This window comes from Schistocerca serialis, chromosome 3 (assembly GCF_023864345.2).
Source record: "Schistocerca serialis cubense isolate TAMUIC-IGC-003099 chromosome 3, iqSchSeri2.2, whole genome shotgun sequence".
NCBI classification, from domain to species: domain Eukaryota; kingdom Metazoa; phylum Arthropoda; class Insecta; order Orthoptera; family Acrididae; genus Schistocerca; species Schistocerca serialis.
Genome location: NC_064640.1, coordinates 581,058,732 through 581,075,292, shown reverse-complemented (window position 1 = coordinate 581,075,292; position 16,561 = coordinate 581,058,732).

Sequence of the window (16,561 nt, the reverse complement as noted above, 5' to 3'; positions counted from 1 at the left end):
TATTTACGTACACAGTCCAGTACTAACAGTGAGTGCCATTGTCTTTCGCACAGTATTTTATGGAATGAGAGCATCATGCATGTACAGCAGCGATTGTCCGTTAAATGGACAACATGAATTGAGTCTTTCCCTACTGGGAAAGGTTCCATGCCTGCTCAGTGATCAATGACACAATTAAAATTTCGAAGAGCAATGCAAAATCGTCTCCAGTGACACGTGTCTATACGAAATACTCTTGACTGTTACTGCCTAATCAAGTTATAGAGCTCGAAAGACGACCACTAGCCCAAAACCATTGCTGACACTTACATTTTTTCTTTCTTGTATAACGAACAGAAGTGTGTCGCGTAGTACATGCAGCAATATCGTTGAGTCTTTTACGTGACACGGAAGTACTTAGGAGGAAAGGAAGTGAAAAAACACACATTATTTCGACTAGCTGGTGCTGAATATTGCTACATGTGTAGTGAATTTAGTTAACTGATTAATGCATAAAAAGAGAAAAGATGAGCTGTCGCTATAGCTGTAGTAAATTTTTAATTGTATGTGACATTGAAAAGTGTGTCTGATTTTTGACGGATGGTTGACAAAACAAATAAAAAAAACGCAAAAGCAAAATACCCTTATTCACATTTAAAGCAACCCCTGTAAGCCACAAAACACGTTTGGAAAAGTTTATACAGCGGCTGCATCTTTTCAATGAAGACTTTCCTCTGCTCGCAATTGAACATATCACTGAGGTTAAATTTATTCGAGTGTATGTAGAAACATGATGCAGAATGCTATGCATTGTGACACCACTGATTTCTTTCCCTACTCTTGATCGAGATTATAGCACCTGATCTTATCCCATGTGATGATGTTCTGCATAAAAGGCAAATATCTGTCACGTGCCAGTGAAATAGCCGGCCGCTACCATCGTTGTTGCCTTCTTCTTATCACTCAATTTGTGGAGCACAAATGGGAAGAGATCTACTTACTTAAATCTTTCTAAATGATGGCACTAACACTAACATTGTTACTCACAAATTCCTCAACTACCTACCGCAGAGCTATTTACCGATTTTGTGCCACACATCTACAAGTCAAAACGTTAGTATACTGCAAAAAATCACCTTTAGGACTTTTCAATCAAGGTTTCGGAGAACCATTATCAGATTCGTATTTTAATCAAAGTAGACATTTGATTTCCTTCTGAATCTGACGCGACAGATGGCCGCGCCGTAGGGTGGAGGTCTTGGCTGTTAGCGACGGAAGAGCTGACGTCCCACAGTGCTGGCAATGTTGAGTATCAATGGACAAAGCTCAAGAGCATCGTACAATATACCTCAGCCAAGTATGTGCCGAGCAAAACTGTGGGGGATGGAAAAGATTCACCGTTGTTCGCAACGGTTTTAGAAAGCTGCTTCGAAAGTAACGAGAGCTTCATTGCAAATTTAAACATAGCCGAATCTCAGAGACAAATAAAAACTACATGTAGCCAAAATCGGAATAAGGAGGACTATACGTCAAGAGTTCAAGGATTTCGAAAGCGAAAACTATCTACTGACTTGACAGAAGATCCTAAGAAGTTATGGTCTTATGTAAAATCATTAAATAGATCGAACCCATCTGTTCGGACACGTTATGGGCATCACGGAACTGAAACAGAGGATGACACAGACAAGGCCGAAATATCAAACGTCATTTTCCAAAACTTTTTTCTCAGAGGAAGATCGCACTGTAGTTCCTCCTTTAAATCGTCACGCCACCAACAAAATGAAAAATGTTGAAATAAGTGACCATGGTATCGAAAAGTCATTAAAATCGCCCAACAGAGGAAAGGTCACTGGACATGACGGAATACCGATTCGGTTCTATACAGAGTATGTGAAAGAGCTTGCATCTGTTCTAGCAGAAATGCACCGTATGTCTCTAGAGCCGGCCGGAGTGGCCGAGCGGTTCTAGGCGCTACAGTCTGGAGATGCGCGACCGCTACGGTCGCAGGTTCGAATCCTGCCTCGGGCATGGATGTGTGTGATGTCCTTAGGTTAGTTAGGTTTCAGTAGTTCTAAGTTCTATGGGATTGATAACCTCAGAAGTTAAGTCCCATAGTGCTCAGAGCCATTTGAACCATTTTTTTGTCTCTAGAGGAGCGAAGCATTCCTAATGATTGGAAAAAAAAGAAAAAAGACGAAGGACAATTCCATTTTCAAGAAGGATCGTCTAAGAGACGCACAAAACTATAGGCCTATTTCTCTTACCTCGGTCTGTTGTAAAGCTTTGGAACATGTTTCACTCTCGCGTTTTATGGCATTTCTGGAATGGAAAATCTCCTGTTTGGGAATGAACATGGGTTCCGAAAACAACGGTCGTGTGAAAGCCAGCTGCCTCTGTTCATCCGCGAGACCCAGAAAACAGTAGATACAGGCTCCCAGGTGTATTCTGAGTTCGTTCCGGTAGGTTTTCGATACAGTTCCGCATTGCTGCCTAGCAAACAAAATACGAATATACGTAATGTCAGAGCAGCTGCGTGATTGGATTGACGAGTTTCTGGTAGACAGAACATAGCGTCTTATTGTTCAAGGAGAGAAGTCTTCAGACGTAAAACTAATATCGGGCATGACCCAAATGAGTATTATAGTACCATTACTTTTCACGAACCTATAAAACACCTAGCAGGTAACGTCCGAAGTTCCGTGAATGTTTTTGCGGATGATGTGGTTGCATAGAAGTGAAGTCCCAACGCTAGAAAACTGTAGCGAAATGCAGGAAGACCGGAAGTTCGACTCTTAGTGCAAGAAGCGGCAATTGACCCTCAACATAAACAAATGTAACGTATTGCGAATACATAGATAGAAACATCTTTTATTGTATGATTACACGATTGCAGAACAATCACTGCAAGCAGTTACATCTGTAAATATCTAGGAATATGCGTACGGAGAGATTTGAAGTGGAACGTTCACATAAAATTAATCGCCTGCAAAGCAGATGCCAGAATGAGATTCACTGGAATAATCCGCAAGAAGTGTAGTCCAGCAACAAAGGAAGTAGCTTAAGAGACACTGTTGCGATTAGCACTTGAGTATTGCTCGTCAGACTGGAATCCGTACCAGATAGGATTGATAGAGGAAGTAGAGGAGGTCCAAAGAAGAGCAGCGAATTTCGTTACAGGTTCATTTAGTATGCGCGAAAGCATCTCGGAGATGCTTATCAATTCCATTCGCAGACGATGCAAGAGAGGCGCTTAGCATCGAGATGTGATTTACTGTTAAAATTTTTAGAGTGTAAGTACGTTGAAGAGTCAACCAATACATTCCTTCCACCTACATATATCTCGCGGAAAGATAATGAACATAAAATTAGAGAGATTCGAGCTCGCACAGAGGATTACAAACAATCGTTCTTCTCGCGGGTCATACGCGACTGCGACAGAAAAAAGGGGAAGTAACAGTGGTACACAAAGTGCCCTCCAACACACACCGTAAGCGTGGCTTGCAGAGTACAAATTTAGATGCAGATTTTGGGATTCCATTAGAACCATATGTTGGTGGTCCGGTTTACCACGCTAGCCTAGAGGTGATGCGCTGGTTTGCCCAATTCATGGAAAGTGTGATTTAGGGAAGGTGCGCAATACACGAGTCAGAGACTACTGTGCTCAGGATTCATTTTTTTAACTTTTCTTTATCGTCAGGTATTATTCCAGTACCATTAGATAAATAATATTTAGAGAAGCTGTGACAGGTAGCAGCACAAATGGAACTTCATTTTTCTGAATGCTGTTAAGATTCCTAGAGAGCATTCCAAGCTGATGTATTAAATATCGTAATTTTATCTCGTGGGTCAAAGCAAGCTCGAGATGCTTCTTAAAACTATGTCAGAAGTCTAACGGTGTCGGGAATTTATCTGGGTCGGCCAAGTGACTAATTCCTGCTCAATGGTGGTGTGTCGCACTCTTTTCACTGCTAGGACCTCGAGCACCAACAACAAGTGAGGCTTGCGTTTCAATACTGCTGTTTAAATGTTAAGAACAATAAAGAAGTGAGAGTGTAAAGAAAACCGTAGCTAAAACACAGTTCATTTCGTATGTAGAAATGTCCAAAACTTGTAATCAGAAAAGAAACCGAGGATGCACGTTAAAAACATAACAAAATCGGAAAAATCTATTCCGGAAAAATAAAACCGGTAATGCGAACTAACGGAAACCCTACTAACAACATGTGCTTGACAACGACGTGGTCAGTGAGATGGTCCGAGATCTGGATCGGAAATGTCTCCTATTTGTAAGAAAATTGTGTTCTACTCTGTACGAATCATTAGTGGCTGCTAACGTGCTATACAGCATGATTATAATTAAAGTTAAACTTTCAAACCGCTGTAGAAATAACACCACTGGTCAGAATGACGTCAAATTGCAACGGAATATTATCGGAGAAGGTGGAAAACGTATGGCAGGAGAAAAATAAATAGTTACAAAATGTAGCAATAGATGGCGCTCTAAGCATCACAATTTAATAGTGGTCTACTACGAATGACAAATAAATCATACAACAATGCCTAAGGTGTACGTTTGACGTTAAACAAACTGTACCACTCAGTTTGCATGGGCGTACAGGTGTGATATTGTTAGTTACGTAAGCCCATCCACCACGGCAAGGTCATATCACATCCGATGGGAAAAATCGGTTTTTAATTGTCCTGAGGGCAAGAACCACTCACACCGGATTTTAATTGTCCTGAGGCTAAAAACCACATTAAAAGCATCAAACACATCGATTTTTAATTGTTCTGAGGCAAACCGCATAAAAAGCATCAATCAAAATCAAATCGGATTATTAACTTCCGTGTGACTGGTGCAAAACGTTTTCAAATATGCTGTCCACCGTTTTCTGCAACAAGTTGAAATCGAGAAACAGCATGTTCCAGAACTGATGGAAGTGTTTCCGGTGTCACGTTCAAAATGTGTTGCGCAATTATGCCTTCAATGCAGCAAAATTTGCAATCGGAACACTGAACACAACATCTTTGAGATAGCCCCACAGCCAGAAGTCACGGTGATCGGCACGGCCAGGCTGCACGGAAATAGCGGCTGATAAGCCTAGCATTTGGCGCTTCAGCAGCTCTTAACTGGTACGAAGGTTTCAGCAGCTGCTTAACTGGTACGAAGGTGCGCCAACTTCCATAAAAATGTTGGAGACCTAGAATGACGTGGTTGGACAGAAGACGCTCATATCGCTAACCAGTGATTATACAGGTAACAGGACCGGAAGCACCTGTCTCTTCGAAAATATATAGCCATATGATGAATGATGCCTTAAGCCCGCTCCACATAGTGACCTTTTCAAGATGAAGTGGTACTGGTTGACCTGCGTGACCGTTGCCCATATTCGACAATTCTATGTATTGACATATCCTGTCAGATGTAAGCGAGCTTCGTCTGTCCACAAAGTCTTCCACGGCGCCGGCCGCTGTGGTCGAGCGGTTCTAGGCGCGACAGTCTGGAACCGCACGACCGCTACGGTCGCAGGTTCGAATCCTGCCTGGGGCATGGATGTGTGTGATGTCCTTAGGTTAGTTAGGTTTAAGTAGTTCTAAGTTCTAGGGGACTGATGACCTCAGATGTTAAGTCCCATAGTGCTCAGAGCCATCTGAACCATTTTTTCTTCCACGGCCAATCACTGTCCACTTCCATGTGAGCAAGAAATTCTAAAGCAAAGGTCTCTCTTGCTGGCAGGTCAACAGGAAGGAACTCGTACACATGGGTAATTTTGAATGGATAGCAAAGAAGGATGTTTCGTAGAATTTTACGCACCATGCTCACGGATATTTCCATTGTTCAGGAAATTCTCAGTACACTACACGTTTGCACACCACCACTCGTCTCCTCCTGCATTGCTGTGGCCACTGCTTCCACTGACGTCGAATCACTTCGTTTCCTCCCTCCACCAGATTGCACACAAAAAGAATCCGTCTTTTCGAATTTCCTACATATTGTCTCCAGACCCACCACAGTCATCGGACCAACGCCTTTTTCCAAACACTTCAGTGTCCAGAGGTTCTGCAGAGCAGTGTGTGCACAGTTATCACTCTTGTAATACATCTTCACAAGCAGAGCGCAGGTCTACATTGAGAAAGCCATGGCAAAAGTATGTCGTGTGACTAGGGCCTCCCGTCGGGAGACCATTCGCCGGATGCAAGTCTTTCGATTTGACACCACTTCGGCGACTTGCTCGTCGATGGGGATGAAATGATGATGATGATTAGGACAACACAATACCCAGTCCCAGAGAGGAGAAAATCTCCGATTCAGCCGGGAATCGAACCCGGGCTCTTAGGATAGACGTTCCGTCGCGCTGACCACTCAATTACCAGGGGCGGACGAAAGCCACGGCGAACGTCGCAGACGTGAAAGGAGGAAAAGCCTTGTACCCGGCGTGTCTATACCAACTTCAATGGGTCGTGTGTATGACAGGTGTTTTTATTTGAGTATTGTGACATATAGAGTACCATATATTGATCAATTTTCACACTGTTTTTTACTTCTACCATACGTTTTCCCCCTCTTGCACTTGCCCGCGAAAGATAGAGTTCCCGAGTTCGAGTCTCGGTCCGGCACACAGTTTTAGTCTGCCAGGAAGTGTCAGAAACTTTTTTCATTGCTCAGTTACAAGGACATAATTACCTTGGGCACAGAGCCTGCAGCATGGGGCCAGGGGGGCGACCACAAGGCCACAAAGTAGCCGTCCTATCGTTTGGTATACCTAAATATATAATTTTACTTTCGATTCTTTTTCCATTTCGGTGATAAGTCCAAAGAGCTGCCGATCCTTTCTCCTGAAATGCAACACTTGTAAATTATGCCCTAAAATACTGATTTTTGAGAGTATTTTCAGGTTACGTTCATCCAGAAAACAGCATTAATAAATAGCACGGTTAAGGAAAGTGAATAGTGTTGAGTAAGGCAAGACGATGTAAATCCAATATGTCAGACCTTTTTTATCTGCCATAAGCCAATGGCAGTATAGCTGGTTCAATGGAATGTTACGGGGGGAAACCTCCCTCAGTGCTGACAACATTTGCAGCTCACGTCAGAATCAGACCTCTTGCTGCGATGAAAATAACGCAAGAAAGGAACAACGTTTCCTGAACGCGCGTTACAGCTATGATCATATTTAGATCAGGTACTTATTTTTACTTACGAATATGAGATGAAATTAAATGAAAGTCACAGCTCAAGGTTAAGCAGTTCACTACTTCCACTGAGACAGGGAAGCTTTTCGATTTTAAATTAAAAATAAATATAAGAAAATGAGAGAAACATTTGTAACGGTCGCACAGCAATCACACTTGTTCATTTAAAACCATCAAGCTTCAGACTAGAAGTGTAAGTCATAGAATCATAACTCGCCGTACGAAATCATTCAATGTTAAATGGCTCTGAGCACTATGGGACTCAACTGCTGAGGTCATTAGTCCCCTAGAACTTAGAACTAGTTAAACCTAACTAACCTAAGGACATCACAAACATCCATGCCCGAGGCAGGATTCGAACCTACGACCGTAGCGGTCTTGCGGTGCCAAACTGCAGCGCCTTTAACCGCACGGCCACTTCGGCCGGCATTTAATGGTAAAAGTTAATTTGTTACAATGAAAAAAAAATTGCGGTGATGTGATTTTTTTCTAAACCTCCGAAGTATTAACAAAGACAACCTGTGGAATTTTTAAAAATTTCATTGTATGTAGCTTCTCACTTTTCAGGTTACGCATTTGAAAACATATTTCAGAAAATCGCCTTACTGCGAGAACTTTGATTCTTTTACTTAAACAAACATTATTTTTGATTATTCTAGGCCTTTAAGTCCACAACATTTCAACACGGAACAAATGGTTCAAATGGCTCTGAGCACTATGGGACTTAACATCTATGGTCATCAGTCCCCTAGAACTTAGAACTACTTAAACCTAACTAACCTAAGGACAGCACACAACAACACGGAACATTTCACATGTTTACTGCCTCTTTTTAGGAGCTATCATGGAACAACAGCAAAGAAAATAACCTTGGCAAGTATCAACTGAATCAACTTTTCAAAGTAAAGTAGCAAAACTAGAATCATCAAATGAAGACCTCAAATAAAGTGGTGAAGATATGTTTGAAGTATAGGGAGCTAGCTCTAGTTTCACTCCTTATTCTCAGTCTATGTAGTCAGTTCAAAAGATAGGTACGTATTTGTTAACATTTCTCCATTTACAACCCTATCTGTAAAAAATGACATTTCTTCGATTATTGGATATTTGGAAAAAGTTCTGTGGGAACAAACTGCTGAGGTCATCGATCCCTAAACTTACACACTACGTGATCTAACTCAAACTAACTTACGCTAAGGACAATACACACACCCATACCAGAGGGAGGACTCGATCCTCCGACGGCTGGAGCTGCTCTAACCGTGACAAGGCGCCCCAGACCGTGCGGCAACGTCGCGTGGCTTCAATTATTGACAGAAGTAACTTAAGCGATGCTGACCGATTTGAAATATTAAGCAATATTTGGGTAACTGTGCTAAGAAGCAGAGCATTTGGACTGTCTCCTAACATGCAGTTTATAAGGGCCAAATACTCGCGATCTACAGTACATCAACATCGATAAGCATTAGAGATGGGCAAACTCGTTCACCTTTGGAAAATAGTTCACTGATGATCAATCCTTTTTGAAAACCATTGGTTTTTCTTCTTTGATTGTTCCTTTTTTATCTAATTGTGTGCTCTATGGATTTCAGATAAATTTTACGAAAACAATATCATATAGGCACAAGTATTCGATTTCCTTGGTTGAACGCGTTCTCACAACGCATCACATTAGTCATATATATATATATATATATATATATATATATATATATATATATATATATATATATGTATATATATATATATATATATACATATATATGGGTGGGCATTACTAACATGGCATAACTGGAAGTAAACTGTACTCTGGCTATTACAATTTGAGGGCGTGTAAGTTAGCTAAATCGTGTGGGAATCGAAGGCTAATTTGGAAAATTAACGACTTCTGACAGCGGAGCTGAGACACTGCGTACTAAAATTAAAATATTTGTATTAGTAATGGCGGCAACTGTATAAGTATGCTAGGAGACTGTCGAAACTTAACGAGTGAAAAGAAACAAGGCTGTTTTTCCAAATCTTGACGACATACCACACGCTATTGATTTTAAGATCGTTACAGTCGGAAGAGGTTACCAGATTTTGAGCAGTCAGCTGTTGAAAAGCGTCCCAATGTATATGCATGTCATCAGTCACCAATTACTTGCGAAAGAGAACTCTTGAGTGAGCACAGGCAACCATTAACAGACGAGGATTAAACGAATATGAAAATTTACAAACCAATAAATTACATATTAATGTACTTAAAATAGAAATTTTGCACTCAAATGTATCAGAAAATAAAATTAAAAACATTAGAGGTGTGTGTGGTTTGATTGAAAACAGTTTGGAAACAGATCTCTTGTATCTGCCTTGCTGGCATAAGACACATGAGCCTATAATATTGATAGTTTATGAGTTAACTACGAATTATCTTCTCAAAGAACTATTTTATTGACTATCTTTCTGTATTCGAAAGGAATCTATCATGCAAGGTGGACGGCAAAAATTATTTATGTATTGAAAAATTTTATGTTCCTTGATTAAGTTGAATTGCGACCAAAAGAACAGACTGCAATTTGTTCTGTTTGTCGTGTTAACTGAACTTCCATTGATTCTTGGTAGAATGTTCTATTTGTATTTTCCTTACCACTGTGTATGTCCAACCATGACCCTCTGCCACTTCAGAAGCCAAAGCTCCGTATCTTTAAAAATTTCATATGTATGAGGTATTGCTCGAAAATAACGGGACTGATGCTGTCGCAAAGTACACATGCGCAAAGATGAACGAGCAGTAGCTGTTAAGCGTGAAGCCTTCTCAGTCGAATGTGGCAACTCTGGTGTCTGTAGACAAATCAGCGTGGTCGTGGCCTTCATTTGCGTAACAGCTGTTATCTTATTTTGCAGAAAAATGATGAGTGTAGTAATAGTGCAACGAACCGTCGTGAAGTTTCAGATGAAACTTGGAAAAAAAACCGCTACTGAAACCTATCTCTTACTAAAAAGAAGTTTATGCCGAAGACTGTTTATTACGTACTCGATTTTCTGAGTAGTTCAAGCTTTTCCAACATGGCTGAGAAGACGTTGAAGGTGACTCACGCCCAGGATTCCCTTTAACACCAAAAATGGTTGAAAGTATCGAGAAAGTACGTAACCTGATTAGATCTAACCGTCGATTAAGTACTCAACCTATTGCTGACACTTGTAGAATTTGATAAAGTAAATGTAAGCAAATTTTACATAACCAGTTTAACATGAAAAAGGTGTGTGTGAGACTGGTGGAGAAAATTCTCACGATAGAGCAAAAAGAAGCTCGTGATAATGTTTATACTGTCACTATGAATACCATTGAAAACGATCCTAATTTCTTGGAAAGAATGCTGACAAGTGACGAATCTTGCTTTTTTCACTCATGATCCAGAAAGTAAGAGTCAGTCCCTCCACTGAAAGCGACCAACATGGCCAACATTACAGAGAGCGAAAAAAGCTCGAATGAGCACATCAAGATTCAAAGCGTTCTTGATAGTTTTTCCGATATTTGTGGAACTGTATATATTCACTCGATTCCTGAAGATCAAACTCTTAATCAATATTGCTACCTTAAGGTTCTTGCTCAAATCCATGATCCTGGCCTGGTTGGGGATTTTCCCCGCCCGGGGACTGGGTGTTTGTGCTGTCCTCATATTTTGATCACCATTCGGGAAAAGTGGCGAGACTGGACTATGAAAAGAACGGGAATTTTTACGGACGCTGATAACCACGCAGTTGAACGCCGCAAAAATCAAATATCATCTTCATCCGCATCATCAAATCCGCGAGAAAATAAGAAAAAACCGACCCGAATTTTGGAAGAACAAATCATAGGTTCTGTATTAAGACAACGCACGGACTCATACTACATTGTCTGTTAAGAGGTTTCTTGCTAAGTACATTGTTAGACCATCCACCATATTCGCCTGACGCAGCGCCATGTGACTTTTATCTATTCCTCAATGTCAAATCTGCATTAAAAGGAAAAAAGCAGTGAAAGAGAAAGTGGCACGTGTCATCAAGGAGCTCACACACGAAGACTTCCAGCACTGTTTCCAATAACGGAAAATTGACATGGAGTATTATAGGGACAGAGAAGGGGAATATTTTGAGGGTGCCATTAACTAAATACGTATCTCTCTGAAATAAAATGTTTTATAGCAATATTTCTATTATTTTATAGCCACATCTCGTATATATCAGCTTGTCGATAGTTAAAACTCACGTGTTGTTTTACAAAAACTGAAATATCATTTATAGTTCCTGTCCCTTGTTCGGTCGCCTTAATCTTCTGAATCAAAAAGTAAAACAGTTACTACAAGGAAACGTGTAGATGAATCAACAGACTAAGGTACTTAGGGATTCAAGAAGATACTTGATGATCCAATTCCCAAAAATTATGACTAATGTGACTGACCTGCTCGTTTCTAATAAAATACGAGTATCTTTCAACAGTATAATTTGATCGAAAAGTTGAATAAGTTAGATTCTCCACAGTGGCATACAACTAATGTAGATGCCAAAGCTCTACACTAAACACAAAATTATCCGACTGAAACACGCAAACAGACGTCAAATTACTGCGCCACTGAAAAAAAGAGAGAGAGAGAGAGAGAGAGAGAGAGAGAGAGAGAGAAAGAAAGAAGGACAAATCATGTGTACTTCTGACTGCGCGTGAGCATCTTCATAAATTTCCAGGGCAAAAAAAGACACTTAATTGAAGAATACGTATGTTTCGAAGAAACCGTGACTATCTCGTCGTATTTGCCATACACACTTAGTAAATAGTGGGTTTATCGGTTGTTTTATTAAAGCAGATGCAGCAATCTGTTCAACTGTTCAACTGTGTGTGAAGTCTTATCGGACTTAACTGCTAAGGTCATCAGTCCCTAAGCTTACACACTACTTAACCTAAACTGTCCTTAGGACAAACACACACACCCATGCCCGAGGGTGGACTCGAACCTCCGCCGTGACCAGCCGTACAGTCCATGACTGCAGCGCCCTAGACCTCTCGGCTAATGCCGCGCGGCAGCAATCTGAATTGTATTAATATGTAAGTTGAGACTAAATGTACTTCTTAACGATATTTTTTGAGATAAAAAGTAAATATGCTTTTATGCCATTCTTTGATTTTCCAACTGGAGAGGCACCACTTTCGCGGAGCGGAAATCACGAATAACTCATTTTTTGTGTACAAAGAAACTACATTGGGGAGAACACAAGGAAACAACCAAACGTGAAGAATAAGAGCCTCCCTCAGTGTCATCTTTTATTTTTGGAAGAAATGCGAAAAATCGCTACACTGCTATTAAAATAATTAGAAGTTGTCTTAAAAACCAGTCATTAAATCAAGCAGACGAAACCAGAACATCTACGAATTAAAAACAAAACTTGCCTTGTGATAATTGTGTTTTCTACAGGTGCTCAAAACGACGAACAGAGAGTAGATTTCTTTGTCTCCTGCCTGAAAAATTGTATATATTTCACGCAACTTAATTTTTATGTAAGTTATATTATTACAAAAAAGTTGAAGTGGAAAGTGGAACGAAAGACTCCCCGAGAAAGAACAAGACGGAAACGGCAAAGAGACCAGCAACGTTCATTCCTGGAACGGGGACTGACCGTTCCTGGAACGAGGACTGGTCATAACCGTTCCTGCAACATGGACCGATCGTTCCGGGAACGAGGACAGGCCGCGACGCGACTGTTCCAGGAATGAGGAGACGCCGCGACCGTTCCAGGAATGAGGGCCGGCCGCGATTATTCCTGGAACGAGAACGGCCGCAACCAAAGGGAACTGTGAACGCCTGTTCCTTACAATTCGTATCTTGATCCTTCCGTTCACGTTAGAGATCCGTTCCTTTTGACCCGTTCGTTTGCAAATGATCCACGAATAATAAGCATCGTATTTTTTCCGCTATAGTGCTTTCAGTCCCATTCACTTGTGTAAGAATTTTCTGTAGATGCAACTTGTGTTCCAGTTCGATACGTTGAAACAGTTTATAATAGTTCAGCTGCTAATATTTTCGGATACCGGTCTAAGTGACCGTCTTGCAGCTGAACAGAAGTGAGCCCCCGCACCCCCAGAACAAAAAATTATAAATGCTCCTGCGTACAGATAAGTGCTAGTTGTTCGCTAAATCCATAGGGTTGCTAGAATGTTTAAAAAGTGGTCAACTGCAGATGTATGATTGTCCTGTGGAGTCAGAAACGTTATCCGTATGTGTGTTTTTGATTAAGTAGTAGTAAATTAATTCCATTGAATTTCAATATTAACTATAGTTAGATCTGTATTCATTGTCAGTTCGTTGCACTTGTACTTTCATTACCAGTCCGCTAGGTTTATTTCCAAGTGTGTCGTAGCAAATTTGAATATAGCTGTACATACTGCAAAGAATTAATCCGGAGACATTTCGGGTGGTCGCGTCCTGTAGTTGACGCCAGATGTCGGTCCTATTATAAAGAGGTTCCTCATGGACGATCATGTACTAGTCTCGTAGGCATGCCCCTTGTCTACGAACCGTCATCAAAGCCTTGAAATGACACTCCGTTGCATATTCAACGCAGCTATGACTGCTGCAGTATTTGTCTGGGTTGCTTCGAGCTGCTCAACGATAGTGTCCAAACGGCATGTGTGTGTTATTATGCTGTAAAATTTAACGAGAGACTGAATGAAATCATCTCGTGCTTCCAGCCGCGTCAAGTGAGTATACAGGATAGACCAAAAATCACGAAGAAGTTATAACTGTGTATAACTTTCTTATTTATTCTTTTTCTTTGCTTTCTTGTCTTTCAGATCCTGACAGAGGAAAGATCGGAGGTTGAACATGGAAAAATTCAGCACCACTTAATTGTTGGGCTTTACTTTGAAAACTATAGGTCAGATGTTCATACACAAAGAGCGTATGGTCACAATTTCGATGTCAGGACCAGACTATCGGCATCCATTACCGTAGCTTGATTCGTCGCTTGACAACAGGGTTTAGTGAGCGACTTACCACTTCAGAAGGCAATATCTAACGAGTGCGAGATATTGTTGATGAGGTTACAGGAACTTCAACCTGAAGGCGTTCTGGCCAACACCTCGTCGAATTCTGAAACTCTGTTTGTATCTCTATCATTACAAAATGCAGATATGTAACAGATAACAGATTATCGTCAAAGATACGCATATACTATTCAAATATAAGAGTTGGTCTCAGGAAGCAATGATTCCACCAACATCGTTGCTGAGTGACGAAGCGCATTTCTTATTTAATGGCTTTGTTAGCAGACAAACTTGTAGGTTTTGTACATCAACTTGATTTCCGTCAAGTGCTTCTCAAAGTGGTTCAACGGTAGCTGGCTGTCGTGTGCTTGCCATGGTACCCTCTGAGACATTTCGAGCAAGAAGGTGCAGTGGTTATCATACTGGGAGGGAGGACCACGGTTCAAATTTCCGCCCGGTCATCCAGACTTAGCCTTTCCCTGATATCACTAAATCACTCCAGGCAAATCCTGGGATGATACCTTTGAAAAGGGCACGGCCAACTTCCTTTTCCAAGGTTTTTGTGATTAGAGCTTGTGATCCGTCTCCAGTGACGTTGCTGATGACGGGACGTTAAACTCTAACCATACTCCTTCTTTTTCCCTACGTGACATCACCAGTGCTCAGTCTATCACGTGCAAAAGGTAATGTTTCCGCAGCGTCTCCCACGACCACTTTAGCAGCAAACCACTGTCACTATTTTGATTCCTATTCGCTATCGCAGAAACTGGCAGCCTTATGATGAAAGGGATGTTATCGAGTGCAATTTTATGTCAATTTTCTAATGTATGGTCAGCTACCGGCGATTTGTCCGGATAGCGCAATAGCAGGCACCTCTCAAGTTTAGTTCGGCATTTTCCTATCATGCGAACCGCTCGCCGTATGCCCGACGTAAAATTGTCCTCACACAGAGGATATTTCGTAAACCACTGGTGTTCTGAGGCCTACATTATCTTTCAATGGCTTCGTAACTTAGCAGATGTGAAAGATACTCTTATTATGTTCCCAAATGAAGGCTAAGACGAGGGAGACATTATAGTGTAATGCACTACTTGGTATTCTCTTGGTATGGTGTGACTTTTTCTAAGCAGGCAACTCTTTTTTCATATATGTAGGCACATACCAGCCTGTCGATGCAGAAAACGCTGCAGGCTTATTCTACATCTACATCTACATTTATACTCCGCAAGCCACCAAACGGTGTGTAGCGGAGGGCACTTTACGTGCCACTGTCATTACCTCCCTTTTCTGTTCCAGTCGCGTATGGTTCGCGGGAAGAATGACTGTCTGAAAGCCTCCGTGCGCGCTCGAATCTCTCTAATTTTACGTTCGTGATCTCCTCGGGAGGTATAAGTAGGGGGAAGCAATATATTCGATACTTCATCCAGAAACGCACCCTCTCGAAACCTGGCGAGCAAGCTACACCGCGATGCAGAGCGCCTCTCTTCCAAAGTCTGCCACTTGAGTTTGCTAAACATCTCCGTAACGCTATCATGGTTACCAAATAACCCTGTGACGAAATACGCCGCTCTTCTTTGGATCTTCTCCATCTCCTCCGTCAACCCGATCTGGTACGGATCCCACACTGATGAGCAATACTCAAGTATAGGCCGAACGAGTGTTTTGTAATCCACCTCCTTTGTTGATGGACTACATTTTCTAAGGACTCTCCCAATGAATCTCAACCTGGTACCCGCCTTACCAACAATTAATTTTATAAGATCATTCCACTTCAAATCGTTCCGCACGCATACTCCCAGATATTTTACAGAAGTAACTGCTACCAGTGTTTGTTCCGCTATCATATAATCATACAATAAAGGATCCTTCTTTCTATGTATTCGCAATACATTACATTTGTCTATGTTAAGGGTCAGTTGCCACTCCCTGCACCAAGTGCCTATCCGCTGCAGATCTTCCTGCATTTCGCTACAATTTTATAATGCTGCAACTTCTCTGTATACTACAGCATCATCCGCGAAAAGCCGCATGGAACTTCCGACACTATCTACTAGGTCATTTATATATATTGTGAAAAGCAGTGGTCCCATAACACTCCCCTGTGGCACGCCAGAGGTTACTTTAACGTCTGTAGACGTCTCTCCATTGATAACAACATGCTGTGTTCTGTTTGCTAAAAACTCTTCAATCCAGCCACACAGCTTGTCTGCTATTCCGTAGGCTCTTACTTTGTTTATCAGGCGACAGTGCGGAACTGTATCGAACGCCTTCCGGAAGTCAAGGAAAATAGCATCTACCTGGGAGCCTGTATCTAATATTTTCTGGGTCTCATGAACAAATAAAGCGAGTTGGGTCTCACACGATCGCTGTTTCCGGAATCCATGTTGATTC